The sequence below is a fragment of the Crocodylus siamensis genome, chromosome 3 (assembly GCF_052110815.1).
Source record: "Crocodylus siamensis isolate JL-2025a chromosome 3, ASM5211081v1, whole genome shotgun sequence".
Classification (NCBI taxonomy): Eukaryota; Metazoa; Chordata; order Crocodylia; family Crocodylidae; genus Crocodylus; species Crocodylus siamensis.
In genome coordinates this window covers 140786900-140813126 of record NC_143397.1, presented here as the reverse complement: position 1 = coordinate 140813126, position 26227 = coordinate 140786900, and the positions used below count along the sequence as shown (strand labels likewise).

Below are 26227 nucleotides of genomic sequence, written 5' to 3'. Positions count from 1 at the left end.
CCCTATCATGGGAACGATAGAGAAAACCCCAAAAAACCAAACTTACCCAGAGAGTCAGGGAGAACTGCAGCAAGCCTGGGTGGAAGAAACACTGTGCTCTGAGCAATTAAAAGAACCAACTGGGGCTGCAGCAGATCAAAGGCTGCTGCGGCAAACCCAGCTGCCAGGGCTCAAGCCCAGGAGAAGGGAAAACAGTTCGGTCAAAAGGAGAAAGAAAAACCACGCCAAAGAAAAAGAGAGAAAACAGCTAGGTCAGACAGTCAGTGAATGGGAGGCTGCCATGGCAGACTCAGCTGGGCAAGAGGGGAATCTAAGGGGTGCCGAGAGGGCATTCAAGGCGCAGCTGGAGAGAAGAAAAGAGGAGAAGAGAGAGAATACAGAAGAGAATACTGGAATAGACCAACCCCAGAGCTCAAAGGTAAACTCCTGTTCCTAGACTTACCTGGAGGATCCAGCAAAGAGGCTGCTCTGCAGGGGAGAGGCGGCACAGGAATAGAGGAAACTGTGCAGCTGCTGACTCCCATCCCAGAGGGTGAAATTAACCACTCTGGGAACCTTGAAGAAAATTAAGCCATAGATGAGATTACTCCCCAAGGGGGAGTGAGTCTGTCCCAACCCTGAAGGTAAGAGTGGGACCAGAAGCAAGGGTGGCTTGGGACCCAGGCAGGGAAGAATGGGGCAAGCAGCCAAAGGAGGAGGGAGATTCCTATCAGTGGTCCTTAAGACCGAGACCAGAGCATCAACATCAGAGACCAGTACTAACATGCTCAGAACATCTGGAGTGGTTAGGGCAGGGGATGGGGATAGTGGATCCCTGCGAAGACCAGCCAATGCTGTGAGCCCCTAACTAACCCTTTGTTTCCCTGAGAGTGTTTCAACGTCTATCTCCCGTAACATCAAAGGCATGGCAGGCAATTTTTCTGAAAGACGAAACACTACCATCTATAGGGAGATGACTTGGCTCTAGGCAGCACGCCAGCAACTTCCTACAGCCTGAAACTAAAATGCACATTCACCAGGCCAGATTTACCTTGAATGTATGCGTGAAGCTCCCTGTGAGTGAGAGCCCTGCATACACATCTGTAGAAGAACTTGACTTCTAAATGTTGCAGTTTGAACAGGCTGAGTAACAATTACCAAAAGATGTACTATAATGGCACATTGATTCAGTGTCTACTGTAGCAGCATTGTAAGCCTAGAATAATTAAGCTAGAAAGCTCTCTAGAGAGGGCTGCATGAACTCATTTGGTAAGGTGCTCTAGGTTTATTATTGAGCAAGTCTCGCTGGCAATGCCCTCTTTAGAGTTTTACTGACACTATATGTTAATAATGAATCAAAGGAATTTCCCTTCATCCCTCTTGTATTTATTTCCATTAAATTTTGATATGCTACATCTGCATGTTTTGTTTTTCTCTTCTACCTAGTATTCAGGGGACACAGTTTGTTTTTCTTCAGATATTCACTGAATCCTCTTTGCTTCAGGTTACATTCCTACACAGAGTAAAAATGCTTTGTTTGTGTGCTTGGTTAATCAAAGAATTGTAGATGGAAGCAATAGGAAAAAAATCCCACATTAGATCAGCTTACTGAATTCCCTTCCAGTGCAGGATTGTTCCTTATTATATATTTTCTAGTACTTTATCTAGTCATGCATCAAGCTGCCCAACACTGTTTTGAGAGGTTCTTCCAGAACCCAGTAGCTCTGATCATGAGTAAATGTTTCCTGAAAAGTCATCTTAATTTTTTATTTTCTTAATTTCATCCCATTGATCTTAGTTTTAAGCAAACACAGTATTTGCAAATACATTTGCCTTTATGATATTGGTATATGTCAGCTTTTTTTTTTTTTACCTCTTAAAGACTCTGATCCAAGCTTTATTGAAGACAGCAAAAAAAAATTTGAATTACATTGGGAGTTGTTTAAATGCTCTGTTTAAATAAAAGAGATCTCTTCAGTACTCATGGGGAAGTAGTCTCTCAAGAAACAGTAATCATGATCTGTCCTTCTACTGGAAACTCCTACTATAAAACATATGTCACATGTACTTTTCAGAAAATTTCCCTTTGAGATGGAGATTTAATCCAGTTTTATATTATTAGATATAATGATAATGATTAGATAGTGGTAAGTTCTTTTCATTTTGTTCTGAAGCATTTGTTCCACAACAAGCAAAGAAAGCACTTTTGCTATCCTAGAAGAACAGATATTCCCATACTATGTCTCTGGATGTCTTTGTGAAGCACTTGACTGGTTGCCTGGCACTGGCTTCTTCTCATTGCTAACTTAAACACTTCATTAAAAGGCAAGTAAAATATATTAGGACATTTCCTGAAGATAATGTGTCCTTGAAGAAATGGGTGTAGTTGACACAAGATTTTCTGTGATTTTTAATGAGAGGGAGAGAGATATTCTGCCAGCATGAACAGGAGTGATGGTCTGTGCAAATAAGCCCAGGACAGTAACATAAGCTCTCTTTAACTATGTTTTCTTTTGAAAAGCCTCATAATAGGACATTGTTTTTGGCTGCTTATCAGAAGAGTGGGGCTGGAGACATGTCCAAGGCTTAGACCAAATGTATTTACCAAATATAAGGGTCTTACCCACACAAACTGACTGAACACTTTTTAAAAAGAAAACTGTGTTTTCCCTGGTAGTGTGATCCATCACATTACATACACTCAGACAAATACATCATAGAAGAAGAAAAGATTATATATAGTTATTAATATTATTAGTTATAGTTACATACAGACTAAAGACTACACAGAAGTCAAACGGAAATTCAGATTAACACAACACAAAAGTCAGACAGTCATAGAAGAAGAAGAGATTTTAGTTACACACACAACAGTAAACACAACACAGAAGTCAGATAGAGATTCAGATTAACATAACGCAAAAGTCAGAGATTCATAGAAGAAGATATTATATATCGTTACATATATTATTAGTTAGTTACACATGCAGACACATTTTCCAGCACAGGAAAGATTAATATGAAGCCTGGTGGAAAGGTAGGTGCCAGGTTTTCTGGCAGGAGAGGGAGAGGGGCCAGAGAGGGTAGGAAGAGAGCTAGAGCTGCAAATGCCAACCCCCACAACATAGACTTTTCCCCTTTCCTGGCAGCTATGAGTCTTCTCTTGCCAGTGGAAGCAAGGAAGTGAGAGCAGTACCTGTCCCTCCACCTGCACCACCGCCCCTAACTCCAGAAATAGGCACCAGCAGTGGAATCACAGTCTCCTGCTCCCCAATTTCATCTCCCAGCATGAGCCTCCCATTGCCAGAGGAGGATCTGGATCTGGATGCAGGGGACCTGAGCACCTTAGCTAAAGAAATTCTGGGGCTGAGGGGGAAACTGAGTTTCTGCTCAACTCCCCTCAGAGTTTCCTTAGACCCAGGTCTCCTTCTCAGGAATGCTCCTCTGTGGAGGCAAGTGACTTAGCTGAGTCAGCTCCTTCTGTTTTTGTGCCTCTGCCTGGTGAGGGGGGGGATAAGGCATGATCCCCACCCTCAGCCCAAAAGAAGGGGAGTAGTGTGGTGTGGGATCATTTTGAAGTGGCAGATGATCTCAAGTATGCTATCTGCCGGCACTGCCAAAGGCAAATCAGCTGGGGCAAGGAGGTGAAACACTTCACAGCCACGGTGATACTGCTACATCTCAGAAGGCAGCACCCCCTTGCTCTTCTTCCTCCTCAGCCTGGCACCAGTGGGAGTGTGCCTAACGGGAAGTCCCCCACTTGCTCCAAAGCCCTCATCCCCCCAGAGGCAAGCCACCCTGGAGCAGTGGGAGAAAGTCACAGACAAAGGAGGGCGTGTTGCAAGGTTGAGTGAGGTCACCTAGAGCACTGGGGAGATGCTTGTTCTGGATGGGTAGTCCTTCTGCTTAGTTGAGTGGCCAAGGTTCAGGTGGCTCATGGTCCCATTCTACCAAATGCCCACATGCACCACCTTTAATAGGACGGTGGTGCCCTCCCTGTATGAGGCATGCAGGGAATACTTGAGGGAAGAGCTGTGCAAGGCAGGACCACAGGTAGCCTTGCACTTCACCTCCAACATCTTGCCAGGGTAGCAATCACACCTCTCTCTCCCTCACAGGGCTCTGATGCAATCAGTCAAGCCACCTATAGGCTCTCTTTCAAGCCAAGGTGATGAATGAGTGCTACATAGCAAGGGTGAAGCATGGTGTCCATGAACCACATGGTGGAAGGGTGGCTTTTTGGGCAGGGCGAGCTCACCCGTGGGTTCATGGTCACCAACAATGGGGCGAATATGCTCAAGGCTGCCTGTGATGCCGACTTTGTCTTCATCCACTGTGTGGCACACAAGCTGCATCTCATAGTCAGAAACGCCTTGGAAAGGGACAGGGCTTCCAGTGATAGTGCTGTTACTACCACCCAACTGATTTCAAAATACAGGAAGATTCATAGATTCATAGATGCTAGGGTCGGAAGGGACCTCAATAGATCATCAAGTCCGACCCCCTGCATAAGCAGGAAAGAGTGCTAGGCCTACATTACCCCAGCTAGATACACATCCAACCTTCTCTTGAATACCCCCAGGGTAGGGGAGAGCACCACCTCCCTTGGGAGCCTGTTCCAGACCTTGGCCACTCGAACTGTGAAGAAGTTCCTCCTAATATCCAATCTAAATCTGCTCTCCTCTAGCTTGTGGCCATTATTTCTTGTAACCCCCGGGGGGGCCTTGGTGAATAAATACTCACCAATTCCCTTCTGTGCCCCCCTGACGAACTTATAGGCAGCCACCAGGTCGCCTCTCAACCTTCTCTTGCGGAGGCTGAAAAGGTCCAGTTTCTCTAATCTCTCCTCGTAGGGCTTGGCCTGCAGGCCCTTAACCATACGAGTGGCCCTTCTCTGGACCCTCTCCAGGTTATCCGCATCCTTCTTGAAGTGCGGCGCCCAGAATTGCACGCAGTACTCCAGCTGCGGTCTGACCAGAGCCCGATAGAGGGGAAGTATCACCTCCTTGGACCTATTTGTCATGCATCTGCTGATGCACGATAAAGTGCCATTGGCTTTTCTGATGGTTTCGTCACACTGCCGACTCATGTTCATCTTGGAGTCCACTAGGACTCCAAGATCCCTTTCTACTTCCATGCCACCCAGCAGGTCATTTCCTAGGCTGTAGGTGTGCTGGACATTTTTCCTCCCTAGATGCAGCACTTTGCATTTCTCCTTGTTGAACTGCATTCTGTTGTTTTCTGCCCACTTGTCTAACCTGTCCAGGTCTGCTTGCAACTGCTCCCTGCCCTCCGGCGTGTCCACTTCACCCCATAGCTTAGTGTCATCTGCAAACTTGGACAGAGTACATTTCACCCCCTCGTCCAAGTCGCTGATGAAGACATTAAAGAGTATCGGTCCAAGCACCGAGCCTTGCGGGACTCCACTGCCCACACTCTTCCAGGTCGAAACCGACCCATCCACCACAACTCTCTGGGTGCGACCCTCCAGCCAATTCTCCACCCACCGGACTGTGCAGTAATCCAAGTCACAGCCCCTTAACTTGTTCACCAGTATGGGGTGGGATACCGTATCAAAGGCCTTCCTGAAGTCCAAGTATACGACATCCACCCCTCCTCCTGCGTCGAGGCGTTTTGTGACCTGGTCATAAAAAGAGACTAGATTGGTCAGGCACGATCTACCTGCCACGAACCCGTGCTGGTTTTCCCTCAGCATAATTTGTCCTGCCGGGCTCTCACAAATGTGAGCCTTGATGATTTTCTCAAAGATTTTGCCAAGGATGGAGGTGAGACTGACTGGCCTATAGTTACCCGGGTCCTCCTTCCTCCCCTTCTTGAAAATGGGAACCACATTGGCCCTTTTCCAGTCCTCCGGGACTTGACCCGTGCGCCACGAGCGTTCAAATATTCCCGCCAGTGGCTCTGCAATGATGTCGGCCAGTGCCTTCAGTACCCTCGGATGGAGCTCATCCGGGCCTGCCGACTTAAAGGCATCCAGTTCCTCCAAGTGACCCTGCACCACCTCAGGGTCCACGCATGGAAGTCTGGTGCCTTGCTGCTGCCTCCCTACACTCCCAGTGAGAGACTTGTCATGCCTCTCGCTTAGGAACACTGAGGCGAAGAACTCGTTGAGGAGTTCAGCCTTGTCCCCTCTGTCCGTCACCAATTGTTTCTGCCCATTTAGCAGGGGTCCTATTCCTCCCTGGGCCTTCCTTTTACTCCCTATATATCTAAAAAACAATTTCTTATTGTCTTTTACTTGGGTTGCCATCCTCAGCTCCATGGTAGCTTTGGCCTGTCTAACTGCCTCCCTACAAGCACGAGCAGAAGAGGTATATTCCTCTTTGGTGATCTCTCCCTGTTTCCACTTTTTATGTGCTCCCCTTTTGGCCCTTAGTCTGCCCTGGATTTCTCTGGTCAGCCAGGGAAGCCTCCTGGCCCCTTTCCCTCTTTTACCTCGCACGGGGATCGTCTCGCTTTGTGCGAGAAGGATAGCTTCCTTAAGGCACAGCCACCCTTCTTGGGCTCCCATCATTTCAAAACTACTACTCTGCAGTGCATCCTTCACTAATCGCCTGAGTTTGCTGAAATCAGCTTTCCTAAAGTCCAGCACGTTCACCCTACTGGTTACCTTACCCACTCAACGCCTTATGTTGAATTGTACTTTTAGGTGATCACTGTCCCCCAGATGGCTACCGATCTGTAGGTCCCCTACTATGTCATCCCCCGTTGCCAATACCAGATCCAGTAAGGCATTCCCCCTAGTGGGACCATGTACCTCCTGCGTCAGGTGGAGGTCCTGTACACAGGTTAGAAACCTGCGTGAGCGGTGGGACTTTGCTGTCTGTGTCTCCCAGCAGATGTCCGGGTAGTTTAGGTCCCCCATGACCACCGCCTCTTTAGCTTTTATGGTCTCTGAGAGTTGCCTCAGGAGCCCCAAATCTATTTCTTCCCCTTGATGTGGGGGTCTGTAGCAGACCCCTACCACCAAATCCTTTTCTCCTTGCCCCCCATGTAGCCTAACCCACAGTCCTTCTACTTCCTCATCCTTTGATTCTGTCTTGATGAGGGTTGATGTATATTGCTCCTTAACATAGAGCGCAACCCCTCCCCCCCTTTTCCCCACTCTGTCCTTTCTGTACAATCTATAGCCCTCAATATGTACCGCCCAGTCGTGGGATGGATCCCACCAGGTTTCCGTCAGCCCCACTAAGTCGTAGTCATTTAGTGCAACCAGGAGCGCTAGTTCATCCTGCTTGTTCCCCATGCTCCTAGCATTAGTATATAGGCACTTGAGCCCTGTGACTGGTGCTTTTGCTACCCCCTCGCTCCAAGTCCTAAAGGGCTTTTTGTCTCTAACCTTCCCGTTCCTTACCTGTGCCGTATTGCTGTCCACCCCCTGTCTTTCACGTTCCCAAAGCTCTCTTTCTTCAGGCTGGGCTGTCCTTGTGGGTGCCACCTGGTTTGGTGGTCCACAGCCTCCCCCACCCTCATCTTCCCCTCCCCCCGACGAGCCTAGTTTAAAGCCCGCCGGAGGAGATCCGCCAACCTGGAAGAAAACACACGCTTACCTTTGGGGGACAGGTGAAGCCCATCCCAGCTGAGCATGTCCCTCATTGTAATGTGTGGGTCATTGTCCAGGAAGCCGAAGCCTGCCTCGAGACACCAATTCCGAAGCCGCCAGTTGGTCTCTCGGATGCAGTTCTCATGCCGTCTTCCGCGTCCGTTCACTGGTAGGATGGAAGATGGTGGGCTACTTCCACTGCAGCATCCAGGGGGGCAAGATGCTACAGAAGAAACAGGCAAAACTGAGCATCCCTCAGCAGAAAATCATGCAGGATGTGGAGACTCAGTGGAACTCCACATACCTGATGCTGGAAAGGCTGGTGGAGCAACAGAAGGCCATCCATGAGATGGCCTTGCTCAGAGAGATTGGGATCAGTATCCCCCTTAACAGAGCTGAGTGGGGTACCATCTCCCAGATCTTGGTGGTTCTCAAGCCCTTCCTCGAGGTCACCAAGACCCTCAACACTGGCAATGCCCTCCTTAGCCAAATGATCCCCATGCTAAGGAAACTTGAAAACCAAATGGAGAAGTTCCAGGCAATCAGTGTTCCTGGCTGGGGCAAGCTGCTGTCACCAGATGTGCAGGCACTGGTGAAGCAGCTGAAGGAGGGCATCAGGAAACAGCTGAATCCCTTGCGGTCCAATACAGTCCATGTGCTGGTGGGCATGTGCGACCTGAAGGTGAAGGGGAGCATGTGCACTGGCAGCACCAAAACCCTCCATCACTGGATGGAGGTTCTGGTCAACAGAGCCAGAAGGGCAGAGGTGAGGCTATGTGGAAGAAGGGGATCCACTGTCCTGTGTCAGCACTAGTCAGTCTCCTCCATGCCAGCCACTACCAATGTGGGACAAGGGTATGACTTCAATGTTGGAGTCCAGACATACCGGAACTCAGCCTCAGGCAGGTAGTGCCAAGGCTTTGGTGGCTACCTATCTCGCTAAGGACGTGGAGTTGCTAGACTGCAACCCCTTTGTCTATTGGGCAACCCGTAGCCAGATGTGGCAGGATCTGGCCACGGTTGCCTGGGAACACCTGTCTTGTCCACTGACTAGTGTTCCAAGTGAGAGGGTGCTCAGCATTGCTGGGGATGTAGTAACACCCCACTGCACCTGCTTGGATCGGTGGAGCAGCTGTGTTACTCAGGGTGAACCTCCCGCTGCTGGGGTTCCCCAAGCTCCACCTGCAGACTGAGTGCCACCCTCCTCACTCTGTCTGTACCTATTTCCATTTTATTTTTAAACCAGTTAATGACCCACTCTCAGAGCTGGAGGGAGCACTCCCTGCATCACCAGCCAGCAGGGGAAGAACTCTGCTGAGCTTCCATGCCAGAATGAACTGGGAGGTATGAGCTGGGGCTATGGGGAGGGAGGAGGCTGCAGGTCCTGGGCATGACCACTAAAACTGAACTCTCCCGGGGTTGGGGAGGCCCAGTGGGACTGCTGGTGGTGTGGCAGCCCCAGGGAATACCATGACCAAGGAAAACCTTGTGAAAAGCACTTAGAAGGTGCCATAACCTTGAGCCACCACATACACACACACACACAGGCCTGGCTGGGGAAAGCCCAGATCCATCACATCTTTGACAGGTCTGACGCTTGCTGGTTGCAGTGGAGTTGTGAGGCTCCAGGTGAGCTCAGCTTAGCTGCCTGGGATGCCAGCTTTTGGGTTGAAAAACCTTTTATCAGGCTGAGGAAGCACCTGCAGTTGGTGTGTGCATGTGCTGTTCCTGGATGGAAGGAATATTAAAGAAGCCAGAGGCAGGCATGCAGTGCAGGCAAGAAAGCCAGTCAGTGAAAGTGGACATGGAGGCATCGTGGGGTGAGAGAGACAGGCTGGGGTTGTGGGAGGAAGGGGGATGTAGCAGCACAGGTAAAAGTGGAGAGGTACCTGGGGAGTCAGATGTCTGGCAGGTTGTAATGTGTCTGTATTGAGTCCATAGTTTCTGTACGGAGGAGGCTGATGAAGTGAAGTTCATAGGCCCAGCTGTGAAAAGTGGTTTGTAAATTCCCTTTCGGGATCAGGCCTGAGACCCAGTGGGTTTTTTGTGAGAAATGTGCCCCCACAGGTAGTTGGGTATTCTTGCTTTGATAGGTTCTGGTGTGCAGTTTGTGGGGGTACTGGAGATATGTTGGCAGGTTATGTGTTTTGAGCTCTAGGAAGTTAGAAGGGCCATGTGAAATTTCACCAGCTGTTTCATTTTGATGTTGTTTTGACTCATTTGGAGCTTGAAACAGTGAAATTGAAATGAAACAAAGGGCTTTGAAATGGCCTTGAAACGAAACAAGGGCAGTAGAAACGTTTCCAAAGTTTCAAAATGTTTTGAGTTTCGAAGCTGAAGCTGGGCTTGCCTGCAGGGAAACAGAAAGTAAGGAGAGGGAGGGGAAGAGGGAGTAAGGACACAGTGAGAGCACACCTTAACACACACTCTGGAGAAGAAGTTCCTGCAGAGGGGAAAGAAAGGGTCTGTCAGAATTTGGCTGCCTGAGATGCTGCTGGTGCTACTGTGCTGCTTGCTAATTTATTATTAGTATCACTTGTTGTCATTTAAAGTGGTGGAGCAGGATGAGGCTGTAGGGGAGGAGAAGATGTCATTTAGGCACACGTCCATGTCGTATCCAGGCCCCAGCACCAGTGAGGGCCTTAACACACACACACACATACATACACACACACACACACAGTCACACGTCACAAGGTTTGCTTGTCAGCAGCTTGAGGTGCAATATACCAGAAAACCCATAACCTATCTCCTTGAAAGCTGGCAGGCTTCACGGTCTCATCAGGGGCTACCATGGCTGCAGTTTTCACCCTGCTGTGCCTTAACACACGCACATGACACAAGTTTTGCTTGTCAGCAGCTTAAGGTGCAGTTTCCCAGAAATCCCTGCACCTATCTCCTTGAAACCTGGCAGGCTTCGTGACTGAAACAGGAGCCACCATGCCTGCTGTTTCCACCCCACTGTCCCTTCACACTTACAAGTGACATGAGTTTTGATTTAAAGACTTTGAGATGCAATTTCCCAGAAATCCTTTGTCACAAGGCGGGGTCCTAGAAGCGGCCATGATCTCTCCTAGTGCCCTCTACCATGCCAAGTTGGTGTTAATGCACCCTCACCATCTCACCCGCCACGTCTTTGATGTAAGTAGTGTTAAGTGAGGCTGCCTTTTTGTCCTCTTTGATACGGTACTCTGATGTATCCAAGTCTGTGCTCTGTCTTAGATGACTCCATGCACTAGAGCCTTTGAGGCTACGCATAGCTCCTACCATCCCTGTACCACGCCCCAAGCCTTACAGATATACCAGATGTTGTATGGTCAATCCGTTGCCGCGCCCTTATGGGTGCCCCTGGCTCATCGTGCAATTGCCTGCACCCTCCTGCGGACATTCCCTGGCCTCTCTTGCGGCCATGCCCGCACCGGGGCCTCTCACAGTTGGGGCTCAGGTGGCCGTAGCCGTGCCTGGCCCCCAAATCCCCTCCTCAGGTCTTAAAACGAGTGCCCTCTGGGGTTCTCGCCTGTGCACGTCCTTGGGCTTCCCACAATTGGGGCTCAGCTGGCCGTAGCTGTGCCTGGCCCCCAAATCCCCTCCTTGGGTCTCCAAGTTCCTGTGGGGGTCAGGCAGCCTTGGCCTTACCTGGCCCCCAATCCCCTGTGCCCCTTCTCAGGGCTGGGGTCAGTGCACCCCGAATTTTGTGCCCTCTCTGGCACCAGGGTCCCCACACTACTGTGGAGACCCTATGAGGCCTCCTCCAACCCCTAATAGCCTCACCCAGTCCTCCAGTGTTATAAAACTACAAAACAGAAAACTCAAGCCCCTGGGCTACAACAAACTCTAAGCCATCTGGCTAATCACCATTCAACTCCCTACCAGGGCTTCCTCCACCCGGTATCCTTGAACAGAAGCTGCTCAAGCAATCAGGCTCCCCTACTCTGCTTACTACAGCAGAGCTCCTTCTTCCTTGGCTGCAGAACCCAGTTAGTGGGGGCTTTTCTTTTTCAAAGAGCTGGCAGCTGGGGTAGCCAGCGCTGGGAGAGCGAACGGGGGGTGGGGCCTGTGTGACACGGAGATTCAGCTGATTCGGCAGCTGCCGAATCTGCGAATCGGATTTAGCCGAATCCGAAACTGAATCCGGAGCGAATTCTAGGCGCTTCGCACCGGCCTAAGTTTTCTATAAAGGTTCTATGTATATACACATTCACCTTCTAGTCACTGTTCATTACCTCCTTAACCCACCAGAGAAAAACCTGCGCGCCTGTTACAATATATGCTCCCGTGCGAAGGCGCTCCCTCGCACCCATCCAGAAGGCATCGACTCCCTGAAACCCTCCCCCCGTCTCAGACTGGCCCCCAACCGGCAAGTATCGTCCACCCCCAAACTTTCCATCCTGGGGCTTCGGATACTTCTAAATCTTTGACCGGCATCCTATGTGCAGGCCCAAGCCCGAGGCCCCCAATTTTTATTATTTTTTCTTATTTGAAGGAAAAACCTTTAGAGTTCCAAACCAAATCAGCCAAATCACTTCCAAATCCGTGAGTCATTCAAGAACCGTATGTGGCCCTGCTACCGGCAAATATCCTCCACCCCTGCCTGGGGCTTCAGATGTTTCCAAACCATTTGGCGGGCATCCTATGTGCAGGACCACGCCTGGAGGCTTGGGGTTTGGATGCCCTGCCTCCCTGCCCCCCCGCTCTTACCTGAATTTTCCGTGCCGCTGCAGGCACAAACAGCCCCAGGGTCCCAAGCCAGAAGCCTCTGCTAGGCAGGAGTTTCTGTCTGGGGGGAGGGGCGGGCGTGGGGCCAGGGCCAGGGCCAGGGCCAGGGCCAGGGCCAGGCAGGCCTTGCTGTTCCAGGGTCCTGCTGTGGCTTCCGCTGGGTCCTACTGCCTGTGGCTCCTGTCAAAGGTGACAGCAGCGGCCAGGGGCAGATGCAGACGAATTTTCTAAAAAATTTTAGGGGCCCCGTGGGCCGAATCGAACAGCCGGGTGGGCCGCGTGCGGCCCCGCAGACCGGATTTTGCCCACCCCTGCCCTAGCATCACAGTAAATGCCGTGCTCTCACAAAGACAGGGCCCAAAACTGGCCCGACACCCCTGCAGGGCCTTTTTTGAGAAGTTCACCCCAAAGGAACACAATTATGAGATCGTGGACTGCAAGGTCTTGGCCATCACGGGAGCTTCGGGGGACTGTCAGCACACCCTTAAAGCAACGCATCGCAGGGGGCCCTGGAGAACTGGCTGTGCCTGGACCACCTCCGCTCAAGCAGGGAAAGGAACCACGGCCCCTAGCCTACGCCAAAGCAGCCACGGCCCGATCGCCGCAGCCTACGCCAAATCCCAACCACCATCGCTCTATTTTCACACACCCAGGGGCAGCCCTGCCAAAGCAGGGCCTCCAAAAATGGGTCGAGACTCGTAACTGCTCCCCTCCACGGAAATCTTTAGTAAAAGGCGAAAGATTTATGCAACTTGAAGAGAAACCAGAGTATACAGAGGAGCCGCAGAGGAGCAGCCAAGGCGGCCTCAACCCTTGCCCCAGTTACAGCGGCCCCCTGCCAGCCCGGCCCCCCGCAGCGCTGCTCGGCCCCGGGGCAGGCACCGCAGCGTGGCGCCGCAAGGAGGAATTTGGGGAGCCTCCAAAGAGCGAACCCCCCAAATTTTCCTTCTTGCGCTGCATTGCATCCTGGGTATGCAAATAAGCTTCCCCAAGGCTCTGGCCCCAAAGTGCCCCATGCCCTGTGCAATGGCGCATGGGGGGCAGGGGAGGCTGTGCCCCCAGGACTGTGGCTTGCGCCGCTGAGCCTTGCAGCACCCCGAGGAGAGCCGTGTCACCGCGGCAGCTGGCCTGCCTGAGGCTCCAGGCTGCCGTTTGCTACGAAACTGCCACTGCTTGCAGGGCAGCGGGGCTCTTGCTGCTCTAGGAGGGGAACAAGGCAGAGAAAGGGCATGTGCTCTGCCCTGCAAAGGCTGGCAGGAGGGAGATGCCATGTTGCAGGCAGAGGAGCGGGGCTGGAGGGGGCAGGGAGCATTAGCTCCGTCAGCCTGCCATCTCAGCCCTTTCCCGTGCCTGGCAGAGCTCAGCTCACAGCTTCCACCAGTGCCAAGGCCCTGCCGTGGGTTCTGGGACTCCACAGAGGGCACAGAGCTGGGCAACTTCCTGAGACATTCCAGCCTGCGCCCTGCAGCCGTGGTTTCTCCAGGACCAGCTCCTACCTTCCGTTTTAAACCATTTTTCTTTAAGGAAAATATTTTGTGTCCTAGGTCAAATAACCACATCAGCCAGATCAGTTTGAAATCTTTTGAATTGTTCAGGAACCATATGTGGCCCTACAGCTGGCGAGTTTTGGGGCGGGGGGGTTCTGTAAAAATATAATGTCTTAATATATACACACACACACGCAGATGCACACACATGCACACACATATATGTTTAAAGGTGACGTATATATATCCTAGGGCTGCGCGACACTTCGGGTGCTGATTCGATTCGGAGGAGATTCGGCCTGATTCGGTGGCCAAATCGCCGAATCCGAACGGAATCAGGGGAGCTATTCGAAGGTCGGAATCGATTCAAAGCTCTCTGAGTTGATTCGGAAAAGATTCGTAGCGCTTGGGTGATTCGGGCAGTCCCTGCCCACTGCAGCAAGGAGCTGGACCCGGACTCCGAGCTGGTAACTAGGGGCCGGCGGGAGGGGAGAGGGGACCATGGGGAGGCCCCTGCCAAGCCGCAGCCCCGCCCCCCCTCCATGGCTGCCCTGGCCGCCCCAGCTCCCAGCCCTTTACAAAAAGCCCCTGCTAAGCAGGAGCTGTCGGGCAGGGGGGAGGGGGTGATCCCTGCTGCCCACCATGGTGCATGGGGGACTCTGCCACAAGCCTCCTGACCTCCTCCCTCTCTCCCAGCCCCCGCCCCCCCAAGGCTGTCCTGCCCGCCCCAGCTCTGGCCCTTCAAGAAAAAAAGACCAAAAATCCCTGCCCCCCGACTCACCGGCTCCTGCAGCGTTCTCGGGGCTTCTGGGGGCAGGGACGGAGCCCTCCCCGATGGTGTGGGGCAGTGGGGATGGCCCCCCCATTCCTGCAGCACCTGGGGAGTGGGGGCTTTTCTTTTTCAAAGAGCCGGGAGCTGGGGTAGGCGGGGCTGGGAGAGCGGGCGGGGGGTGGGGTGCGTGTGACACGGAGATTCAGCTGATTCGGCAGCAGCCGAATCTGCGAATCGGATTTGGCCGAATCGATTCGCGGCAGTGATTCCAATCACCCAATCGAATCCCTGCTCCCGGATGGGCCGAATCCGAATCCGAAACTGAATCCGGAGCGAATTCTAGGCGCTTCGCACAGGCCTAAGTTTTCTATAAAGGTTCTATGTATATACACGTTCACCTTCTAGTCACTGTTCATTACCTCCTTAACCCACCAGAGAAAAACCTGCGCGCCTGTTACAATATATGCTCCCGTGCGAAGGCGCTCCCTCGCACCCATCCAGAAGGCATCGACTCCCTGAAACCCTCCCCCCGTCTCAGACTGGCCCCCAACCGGCAAGTATCGTCCACCCCCAAACTTTCCATCCTGGGGCTTCGGATACTTCTAAATCTTTGACCGGCATCCTATGTGCAGGCCCAAGCCCGAGGCCCCCAATTTTTATTATTTTTTCTTATTTGAAGGAAAAACCTTTTGAGTTCCAAACCAAATCAGCCAAATCACTTCCAAATCCGTGAGTCATTCAAGAACCGTATGTGGCCCTGCTACCGGCAAATATCCTCCACCCCTGCCTGGGGCTTCAGATGTTTCCAAACCATTTGGCGGGCATCCTATGTGCAGGACCACGCCTGGAGGCTTGGGGTTTGGATGCCCTGCCTCCCTGCCCCCCCGCTCTTACCTGAATTTTCCGTGCCGCTGCAGGCACAAACAGCCCCAGGGTCCCAAGCCAGAAGCCTCTGCTAGGCAGGAGTTTCTGTCTGGGGGGAGGGGCGGGCGTGGGGCCAGGGCCAGGGCCAGGGCCAGGGCCAGGCAGGCCTTGCTGTTCCAGGGTCCTGCTGTGGCTTCCGCTGGGTCCTACTGCCTGTGGCTCCTGTCAAAGGTGACAGCAGCGGCCAGGGGCAGATGCAGACGAATTTTCTAAAAAATTTTAGGGGCCCCGTGGGCCGAATCGAACAGCCGGGTGGGCCGCGTGCGGCCCCGCAGACCGGATTTTGCCCACCCCTGCCCTAGCATCACAGTAAATGCCGTGCTCTCACAAAGACAGGGCCCAAAACTGGCCCGACACCCCTGCAGGGCCTTTTTTGAGAAGTTCACCCCAAAGGAACACAATTATGAGATCGTGGACTGCAAGGTCTTGGCCATCACGGGAGCTTCGGGGGACTGTCAGCACACCCTTAAAGCAACGCATCGCAGGGGGCCCTGGAGAACTGGCTGTGCCTGGACCACCTCCGCTCAAGCAGGGAAAGGAACCACGGCCCCTAGCCTACGCCAAAGCAGCCACGGCCCGATCGCCGCAGCCTACGCCAAATCCCAACCACCATCGCTCTATTTTCACACACCCAGGGGCAGCCCTGCCAAAGCAGGGCCTCCAAAAATGGGTCGAGACTCGTAACTGCTCCCCTCCACGGAAATCTTTAGTAAAAGGCGAAAGATTTATGCAACTTGAAGAGAAACCAGAGTATACAGAGGAGCCGCAGAGGAGCAGCCAAGGCGGCCTCAACCCTTGCCCCAGTTACAGCGGCCCCCTGCCAGCCCGGCCCCCCGCAGCGCTGCTCGGCCCCGGGGCAGGCACCGCAGCGTGGCGCCGCAAGGAGGAATTTGGGGAGCCTCCAAAGAGCGAACCCCCCAAATTTTCCTTCTTGCGCTGCATTGCATCCTGGGTATGCAAATAAGCTTCCCCAAGGCTCTGGCCCCAAAGTGCCCCATGCCCTGTGCAATGGCGCATGGGGGGCAGGGGAGGCTGTGCCCCCAGGACTGTGGCTTGCGCCGCTGAGCCTTGCAGCACCCCGAGGAGAGCCGTGTCACCGCGGCAGCTGGCCTGCCTGAGGCTCCAGGCTGCCGTTTGCTACGAAACTGCCACTGCTTGCAGGGCAGCGGGGCTCTTGCTGCTCTAGGAGGGGAACAAGGCAGAGAAAGGGCATGTGCTCTGCCCTGCAAAGGCTGGCAGGAGGGAGATGCCATGTTGCAGGCAGAGGAGCGGGGCTGGAGGGGGCAGGGAGCATTAGCTCCGTCAGCCTGCCATCTCAGCCCTTTCCCGTGCCTGGCAGAGCTCAGCTCACAGCTTCCACCAGTGCCAAGGCCCTGCCGTGGGTTCTGGGACTCCACAGAGGGCACAGAGCTGGGCAACTTCCTGAGACATTCCAGCCTGCGCCCTGCAGCCGTGGTTTCTCCAGGACCAGCTCCTACCTTCCGTTTTAAACCATTTTTCTTTAAGGAAAATATTTTGTGTCCTAGGTCAAATAACCACATCAGCCAGATCAGTTTGAAATCTTTTGAATTGTTCAGGAACCATATGTGGCCCTACAGCTGGCGAGTTTTGGGGCGGGGGGGTTCTGTAAAAATATAATGTCTTAATATATACACACACACACGCAGATGCACACACATGCACACACATATATGTTTAAAGGTGACGTATATATATCCTAGGGCTGCGCGACACTTCGGGTGCTGATTCGATTCGGAGGAGATTCGGCCTGATTCGGTGGCCAAATCGCCGAATCCGAACGGAATCAGGGGAGCTATTCGAAGGTCGGAATCGATTCAAAGCTCTCTGAGTTGATTCGGAAAAGATTCGTAGCGCTTGGGTGATTCGGGCAGTCCCTGCCCACTGCAGCAAGGAGCTGGACCCGGACTCCGAGCTGGTAACTAGGGGCCGGCGGGAGGGGAGAGGGGACCATGGGGAGGCCCCTGCCAAGCCGCAGCCCCGCCCCCCCTCCATGGCTGCCCTGGCCGCCCCAGCTCCCAGCCCTTTACAAAAAGCCCCTGCTAAGCAGGAGCTGTCGGGCAGGGGGGAGGGGGTGATCCCTGCTGCCCACCATGGTGCATGGGGGACTCTGCCACAAGCCTCCTGACCTCCTCCCTCTCTCCCAGCCCCCGCCCCCCCAAGGCTGTCCTGCCCGCCCCAGCTCTGGCCCTTCAAGAAAAAAAGACCAAAAATCCCTGCCCCCCGACTCACCGGCTCCTGCAGCGTTCTCGGGGCTTCTGGGGGCAGGGACGGAGCCCTCCCCGATGGTGTGGGGCAGTGGGGATGGCCCCCCCATTCCTGCAGCACCTGGGGAGTGGGGGCTTTTCTTTTTCAAAGAGCCGGGAGCTGGGGTAGGCGGGGCTGGGAGAGCGGGCGGGGGGTGGGGTGCGTGTGACACGGAGATTCAGCTGATTCGGCAGCAGCCGAATCTGCGAATCGGATTTGGCCGAATCGATTCGCGGCAGTGATTCCAATCACCCAATCGAATCCCTGCTCCCGGATGGGCCGAATCCGAATCCGAAACTGAATCCGGAGCGAATTCTAGGCGCTTCGCACAGGCCTAAGTTTTCTATAAAGGTTCTATGTATATACACGTTCACCTTCTAGTCACTGTTCATTACCTCCTTAACCCACCAGAGAAAAACCTGCGCGCCTGTTACAATATATGCTCCCGTGCGAAGGCGCTCCCTCGCACCCATCCAGAAGGCATCGACTCCCTGAAACCCTCCCCCCGTCTCAGACTGGCCCCCAACCGGCAAGTATCGTCCACCCCCAAACTTTCCATCCTGGGGCTTCGGATACTTCTAAATCTTTGACCGGCATCCTATGTGCAGGCCCAAGCCCGAGGCCCCCAATTTTTATTATTTTTTCTTATTTGAAGGAAAAACCTTTTGAGTTCCAAACCAAATCAGCCAAATCACTTCCAAATCCGTGAGTCATTCAAGAACCGTATGTGGCCCTGCTACCGGCAAATATCCTCCACCCCTGCCTGGGGCTTCAGATGTTTCCAAACCATTTGGCGGGCATCCTATGTGCAGGACCACGCCTGGAGGCTTGGGGTTTGGATGCCCTGCCTCCCTGCCCCCCCGCTCTTACCTGAATTTTCCGTGCCGCTGCAGGCACAAACAGCCCCAGGGTCCCAAGCCAGAAGCCTCTGCTAGGCAGGAGTTTCTGTCTGGGGGGAGGGGCGGGCGTGGGGCCAGGGCCAGGGCCAGGGCCAGGGCCAGGCAGGCCTTGCTGTTCCAGGGTCCTGCTGTGGCTTCCGCTGGGTCCTACTGCCTGTGGCTCCTGTCAAAGGTGACAGCAGCGGCCAGGGGCAGATGCAGACGAATTTTCTAAAAAATTTTAGGGGCCCCGTGGGCCGAATCGAACAGCCGGGTGGGCCGCGTGCGGCCCCGCAGACCGGATTTTGCCCACCCCTGCCCTAGCATCACAGTAAATGCCGTGCTCTCACAAAGACAGGGCCCAAAACTGGCCCGACACCCCTGCAGGGCCTTTTTTGAGAAGTTCACCCCAAAGGAACACAATTATGAGATCGTGGACTGCAAGGTCTTGGCCATCACGGGAGCTTCGGGGGACTGTCAGCACACCCTTAAAGCAACGCATCGCAGGGGGCCCTGGAGAACTGGCTGTGCCTGGACCACCTCCGCTCAAGCAGGGAAAGGAACCACGGCCCCTAGCCTACGCCAAAGCAGCCACGGCCCGATCGCCGCAGCCTACGCCAAATCCCAACCACCATCGCTCTGTTTTCACACACCCAGGGGCAGCCCTGCCAAAGCAGGGCCTCCAAAAATGGGTCGAGACTCGTAACTGCTCCCCTCCACGGAAATCTTTAGTAAAAGGCGAAAGATTTATGCAACTTGAAGAGAAACCAGAGTATACAGAGGAGCCGCAGAGGAGCAGCCAAGGCGGCCTCAACCCTTGCCCCAGTTACAGCGGCCCCCTGCCAGCCCGGCCCCCCGCAGCGCTGCTCGGCCCCGGGGCAGGCACCGCAGCGTGGCGCCGCAAGGAGGAATTTGGGGAGCCTCCAAAGAGCGAACCCCCCAAATTTTCCTTCTTGCGCTGCATTGCATCCTGGGTATGCAAATAAGCTTCCCCAAGGCTCTGGCCCCAAAGTGCCCCATGCCCTGTGCAATGGCGCATGGGGGGCAGGGGAGGCTGTGCCCCCAGGACTGTGGCTTGCGCCGCTGAGCCTTGCAGCACCCCGAGGAGAGCCGTGTCACCGCGGCAGCTGGCCTGCCTGAGGCTCCAGGCTGCCGTTTGCTACGAAACTGCCACTGCTTGCAGGGCAGCGGGGCTCTTGCTGCTCTAGGAGGGGAACAAGGCAGAGAAAGGGCATGTGCTCTGCCCTGCAAAGGCTGGCAGGAGGGAGATGCCATGTTGCAGGCAGAGGAGCGGGGCTGGAGGGGGCAGGGAGCATTAGCTCCGTCAGCCTGCCATCTCAGCCCTTTCCCGTGCCTGGCAGAGCTCAGCTCACAGCTTCCACCAGTGCCAAGGCCCTGCCGTGGGTTCTGGGACTCCACAGAGGGCACAGAGCTGGGCAACTTCCTGAGACATTCCAGCCTGCGCCCTGCAGCCGTGGTTTCTCCAGGACCAGCTCCTACCTTCCGTTTTAAACCATTTTTCTTTAAGGAAAATATTTTGTGTCCTAGGTCAAATAACCACATCAGCCAGATCAGTTTGAAATCTTTTGAATTGTTCAGGAACCATATGTGGCCCTACAGCTGGCGAGTTTTGGGGCGGGGGGGTTCTGTAAAAATATAATGTCTTAATATATACACACACACACGCAGATGCACACACATGCACACACATATATGTTTAAAGGTGACGTATATATATCCTAGGGCTGCGCGACACTTCGGGTGCTGATTCGATTCGGAGGAGATTCGGCCTGATTCGGTGGCCAAATCGCCGAATCCGAACGGAATCAGGGGAGCTATTCGAAGGTCGGAATCGATTCAAAGCTCTCTGAGTTGATTCGGAAAAGATTCGTAGCGCTTGGGTGATTCGGGCAGTCCCTGCCCACTGCAGCAAGGAGCTGGACCCGGACTCCGAGCTGGTAACTAGGGGCCGGCGGGAGGGGAGAGGGGACCATGGGGAGGCCCCTGCCAAGCCGCAGCCCCGCCCCCCCTCCATGGCTGCCCTGGCCGCCCCAGCTCCCAGCCCTTTACAAAAAGCCCCTGCTAAGCAGGAGCTGTCGGGCAGGGGGGAGGGGGTGATCCCTGCTGCCCACCATGGTGCATGGGGGACTCTGCCACAAGCCTCCTGACCTCCTCCCTCTCTCCCAGCCCCCGCCCCCCCAAGGCTGTCCTGCCCGCCCCAGCTCTGGCCCTTCAAGAAAAAAAGACCAAAAATCCCTGCCCCCCAACTCACCGGCTCCTGCAGCGTTCTCGGGGCTTCTGGGGGCAGGGACGGAGCCCTCCCCGATGGTGTGGGGCAGTGGGGATGGCCCCCCCATTCCTGCAGCACCTGGGGAGTGGGGGCTTTTCTTTTTCAAAGAGCCGGGAGCTGGGGTAGGCGGGGCTGGGAGAGCGGGCGGGGGGTGGGGTGCGTGTGACACGGAGATTCAGCTGATTCGGCAGCAGCCGAATCTGCGAATCGGATTTGGCCGAATCGATTCGCGGCAGTGATTCCAATCACCCAATCGAATCCCTGCTCCCGGATGGGCCGAATCCGAATCCGAAACTGAATCCGGAGCGAATTCTAGGCGCTTCGCACAGGCCTAAGTTTTCTATAAAGGTTCTATGTATATACACGTTCACCTTCTAGTCACTGTTCATTACCTCCTTAACCCACCAGAGAAAAACCTGCGCGCCTGTTACAATATATGCTCCCGTGCGAAGGCGCTCCCTCGCACCCATCCAGAAGGCATCGACTCCCTGAAACCCTCCCCCCGTCTCAGACTGGCCCCCAACCGGCAAGTATCGTCCACCCCCAAACTTTCCATCCTGGGGCTTCGGATACTTCTAAATCTTTGACCGGCATCCTATGTGCAGGCCCAAGCCCGAGGCCCCCAATTTTTATTATTTTTTCTTATTTGAAGGAAAAACCTTTTGAGTTCCAAACCAAATCAGCCAAATCACTTCCAAATCCGTGAGTCATTCAAGAACCGTATGTGGCCCTGCTACCGGCAAATATCCTCCACCCCTGCCTGGGGCTTCAGATGTTTCCAAACCATTTGGCGGGCATCCTATGTGCAGGACCACGCCTGGAGGCTTGGGGTTTGGATGCCCTGCCTCCCTGCCCCCCCGCTCTTACCTGAATTTTCCGTGCCGCTGCAGGCACAAACAGCCCCAGGGTCCCAAGCCAGAAGCCTCTGCTAGGCAGGAGTTTCTGTCTGGGGGGAGGGGCGGGCGTGGGGCCAGGGCCAGGGCCAGGGCCAGGGCCAGGCAGGCCTTGCTGTTCCAGGGTCCTGCTGTGGCTTCCGCTGGGTCCTACTGCCTGTGGCTCCTGTCAAAGGTGACAGCAGCGGCCAGGGGCAGATGCAGACGAATTTTCTAAAAAATTTTAGGGGCCCCGTGGGCCGAATCGAACAGCCGGGTGGGCCGCGTGCGGCCCCGCAGACCGGATTTTGCCCACCCCTGCCCTAGCATCACAGTAAATGCCGTGCTCTCACAAAGACAGGGCCCAAAACTGGCCCGACACCCCTGCAGGGCCTTTTTTGAGAAGTTCACCCCAAAGGAACACAATTATGAGATCGTGGACTGCAAGGTCTTGGCCATCACGGGAGCTTCGGGGGACTGTCAGCACACCCTTAAAGCAACGCATCGCAGGGGGCCCTGGAGAACTGGCTGTGCCTGGACCACCTCCGCTCAAGCAGGGAAAGGAACCACGGCCCCTAGCCTACGCCAAAGCAGCCACGGCCCGATCGCCGCAGCCTACGCCAAATCCCAACCACCATCGCTCTATTTTCACACACCCAGGGGCAGCCCTGCCAAAGCAGGGCCTCCAAAAATGGGTCGAGACTCGTAACTGCTCCCCTCCACGGAAATCTTTAGTAAAAGGCGAAAGATTTATGCAACTTGAAGAGAAACCAGAGTATACAGAGGAGCCGCAGAGGAGCAGCCAAGGCGGCCTCAACCCTTGCCCCAGTTACAGCGGCCCCCTGCCAGCCCGGCCCCCCGCAGCGCTGCTCGGCCCCGGGGCAGGCACCGCAGCGTGGCGCCGCAAGGAGGAATTTGGGGAGCCTCCAAAGAGCGAACCCCCCAAATTTTCCTTCTTGCGCTGCATTGCATCCTGGGTATGCAAATAAGCTTCCCCAAGGCTCTGGCCCCAAAGTGCCCCATGCCCTGTGCAATGGCGCATGGGGGGCAGGGGAGGCTGTGCCCCCAGGACTGTGGCTTGCGCCGCTGAGCCTTGCAGCACCCCGAGGAGAGCCGTGTCACCGCGGCAGCTGGCCTGCCTGAGGCTCCAGGCTGCCGTTTGCTACGAAACTGCCACTGCTTGCAGGGCAGCGGGGCTCTTGCTGCTCTAGGAGGGGAACAAGGCAGAGAAAGGGCATGTGCTCTGCCCTGCAAAGGCTGGCAGGAGGGAGATGCCATGTTGCAGGCAGAGGAGCGGGGCTGGAGGGGGCAGGGAGCATTAGCTCCGTCAGCCTGCCATCTCAGCCCTTTCCCGTGCCTGGCAGAGCTCAGCTCACAGCTTCCACCAGTGCCAAGGCCCTGCCGTGGGTTCTGGGACTCCACAGAGGGCACAGAGCTGGGCAACTTCCTGAGACATTCCAGCCTGCGCCCTGCAGCCGTGGTTTCTCCAGGACCAGCTCCTACCTTCCGTTTTAAACCATTTTTCTTTAAGGAAAATATTTTGTGTCCTAGGTCAAATAACCACATCAGCCAGATCAGTTTGAAATCTTTTGAATTGTTCAGGAACCATATGTGGCCCTACAGCTGGCGAGTTTTGGGGCGGGGGGGTTCTGTAAAAATATAATGTCTTAATATATACACACACACACGCAGATGCACACACATGCACACACATATACGTTTAAAGGTGACGTATATATATCCTAGGGCTGCGCGACACTTCGGGTGCTGATTCGATTCGGAGGAGATTCGGCCTGATTCGGTGGCCAAATCGCCGAATCCGAACGGAATCAGGGGAGCTATTCGAAGGTCGGAATCGATTCAAAGCTCTCTGAGTTGATTCGGAAAAGATTCGTAGCGCTTGGGTGATTCGGGCAGTCCCTGCCCACTGCAGCAAGGAGCTGGACCCGGACTCCGAGCTGGTAACTAGGGGCCGGCGGGAGGGGAGAGGGGACCATGGGGAGGCCCCTGCCAAGCCGCAGCCCCGCCCCCCCTCCATGGCTGCCCTGGCCGCCCCAGCTCCCAGCCCTTTACAAAAAGCCCCTGCTAAGCAGGAGCTGTCGGGCAGGGGGGAGGGGGTGATCCCTGCTGCCCACCATGGTGCATGGGGGACTCTGCCACAAGCCTCCTGACCTCCTCCCTCTCTCCCAGCCCCCGCCCCCCCAAGGCTGTCCTGCCCGCCCCAGCTCTGGCCCTTCAAGAAAAAAAGACCAAAAATCCCTGCCCCCCGACTCACCGGCTCCTGCAGCGTTCTCGGGGCTTCTGGGGGCAGGGACGGAGCCCTCCCCGATGGTGTGGGGCAGTGGGGATGGCCCCCCCATTCCTGCAGCACCTGGGGAGTGGGGGCTTTTCTTTTTCAAAGAGCCGGGAGCTGGGGTAGGCGGGGCTGGGAGAGCGGGCGGGGGGTGGGGTGCGTGTGACACGGAGATTCAGCTGATTCGGCAGCAGCCGAATCTGCGAATCGGATTTGGCCGAATCGATTCGCGGCAGTGATTCCAATCACCCAATCGAATCCCTGCTCCCGGATGGGCCGAATCCGAATCCGAAACTGAATCCGGAGCGAATTCTAGGCGCTTCGCACAGGCCTAAGTTTTCTATAAAGGTTCTATGTATATACACGTTCACCTTCTAGTCACTGTTCATTACCTCCTTAACCCACCAGAGAAAAACCTGCGCGCCTGTTACAATATATGCTCCCGTGTGAAGGCGCTCCCTCGCACCCATCCAGAAGGCATCGACTCCCTGAAACCCTCCCCCCGTCTCAGACTGGCCCCCAACCGGCAAGTATCGTCCACCCCCAAACTTTCCATCCTGGGGCTTCGGATACTTCTAAATCTTTGACCGGCATCCTATGTGCAGGCCCAAGCCCGAGGCCCCCAATTTTTATTATTTTTTCTTATTTGAAGGAAAAACCTTTTGAGTTCCAAACCAAATCAGCCAAATCACTTCCAAATCCGTGAGTCATTCAAGAACCGTATGTGGCCCTGCTACCGGCAAATATCCTCCACCCCTGCCTGGGGCTTCAGATGTTTCCAAACCATTTGGCGGGCATCCTATGTGCAGGACCACGCCTGGAGGCTTGGGGTTTGGATGCCCTGCCTCCCTGCCCCCCCGCTCTTACCTGAATTTTCCGTGCCGCTGCAGGCACAAACAGCCCCAGGGTCCCAAGCCAGAAGCCTCTGCTAGGCAGGAGTTTCTGTCTGGGGGGAGGGGCGGGCGTGGGGCCAGGGCCAGGGCCAGGGCCAGGGCCAGGCAGGCCTTGCTGTTCCAGGGTCCTGCTGTGGCTTCCGCTGGGTCCTACTGCCTGTGGCTCCTGTCAAAGGTGACAGCAGCGGCCAGGGGCAGATGCAGACGAATTTTCTAAAAAATTTTAGGGGCCCCGTGGGCCGAATCGAACAGCCGGGTGGGCCGCGTGCGGCCCCGCAGACCGGATTTTGCCCACCCCTGCCCTAGCATCACAGTAAATGCCGTGCTCTCACAAAGACAGGGCCCAAAACTGGCCCGACACCCCTGCAGGGCCTTTTTTGAGAAGTTCACCCCAAAGGAACACAATTATGAGATCGTGGACTGCAAGGTCTTGGCCATCACGGGAGCTTCGGGGGACTGTCAGCACACCCTTAAAGCAACGCATCGCAGGGGGCCCTGGAGAACTGGCTGTGCCTGGACCACCTCCGCTCAAGCAGGGAAAGGAACCACGGCCCCTAGCCTACGCCAAAGCAGCCACGGCCCGATCGCCGCAGCCTACGCCAAATCCCAACCACCATCGCTCTGTTTTCACACACCCAGGGGCAGCCCTGCCAAAGCAGGGCCTCCAAAAATGGGTCGAGACTCGTAACTGCTCCCCTCCACGGAAATCTTTAGTAAAAGGCGAAAGATTTATGCAACTTGAAGAGAAACCAGAGTATACAGAGGAGCCGCAGAGGAGCAGCCAAGGCGGCCTCAACCCTTGCCCCAGTTACAGCGGCCCCCTGCCAGCCCGGCCCCCCGCAGCGCTGCTCGGCCCCGGGGCAGGCACCGCAGCGTGGCGCCGCAAGGAGGAATTTGGGGAGCCTCCAAAGAGCGAACCCCCCAAATTTTCCTTCTTGCGCTGCATTGCATCCTGGGTATGCAAATAAGCTTCCCCAAGGCTCTGGCCCCAAAGTGCCCCATGCCCTGTGCAATGGCGCATGGGGGGCAGGGGAGGCTGTGCCCCCAGGACTGTGGCTTGCGCCGCTGAGCCTTGCAGCACCCCGAGGAGAGCCGTGTCACCGCGGCAGCTGGCCTGCCTGAGGCTCCAGGCTGCCGTTTGCTACGAAACTGCCACTGCTTGCAGGGCAGCGGGGCTCTTGCTGCTCTAGGAGGGGAACAAGGCAGAGAAAGGGCATGTGCTCTGCCCTGCAAAGGCTGGCAGGAGGGAGATGCCATGTTGCAGGCAGAGGAGCGGGGCTGGAGGGGGCAGGGA

General features: G+C 55.0%; 5 non-coding genes across 5 annotated transcripts; all 5 read right to left on the bottom strand.

Annotated features, from left to right (window-relative positions):
• Window positions 1–12916: 12916 nt before the first annotated feature.
• LOC149868906 (U5 spliceosomal RNA) lies at window positions 12917–13031 on the bottom strand. Its single transcript, XR_016441546.1, has one exon. It is a non-coding gene; the product is annotated as a U5 spliceosomal RNA (small nuclear RNA).
• Window positions 13032–16081: 3050 nt separating this feature from the next.
• On the bottom strand, window positions 16082–16196 carry LOC149868905 (U5 spliceosomal RNA). The gene has a single exon (XR_016441545.1). It is a non-coding gene; the product is annotated as a U5 spliceosomal RNA (small nuclear RNA).
• Window positions 16197–19246: 3050 nt separating this feature from the next.
• LOC149868904 (U5 spliceosomal RNA) lies at window positions 19247–19361 on the bottom strand. The gene has a single exon (XR_016441544.1). It is a non-coding gene; the product is annotated as a U5 spliceosomal RNA (small nuclear RNA).
• A 3050-nt stretch (window positions 19362–22411) lies between these two features.
• Window positions 22412–22526, bottom strand: LOC149868903 (U5 spliceosomal RNA). The gene has a single exon (XR_016441543.1). It is a non-coding gene; the product is annotated as a U5 spliceosomal RNA (small nuclear RNA).
• Window positions 22527–25576: 3050 nt separating this feature from the next.
• LOC149868902 (U5 spliceosomal RNA) lies at window positions 25577–25691 on the bottom strand. Its single transcript, XR_016441542.1, has one exon. It is a non-coding gene; the product is annotated as a U5 spliceosomal RNA (small nuclear RNA).
• Between the last annotated feature and the right edge of the window lie 536 nt (window positions 25692–26227).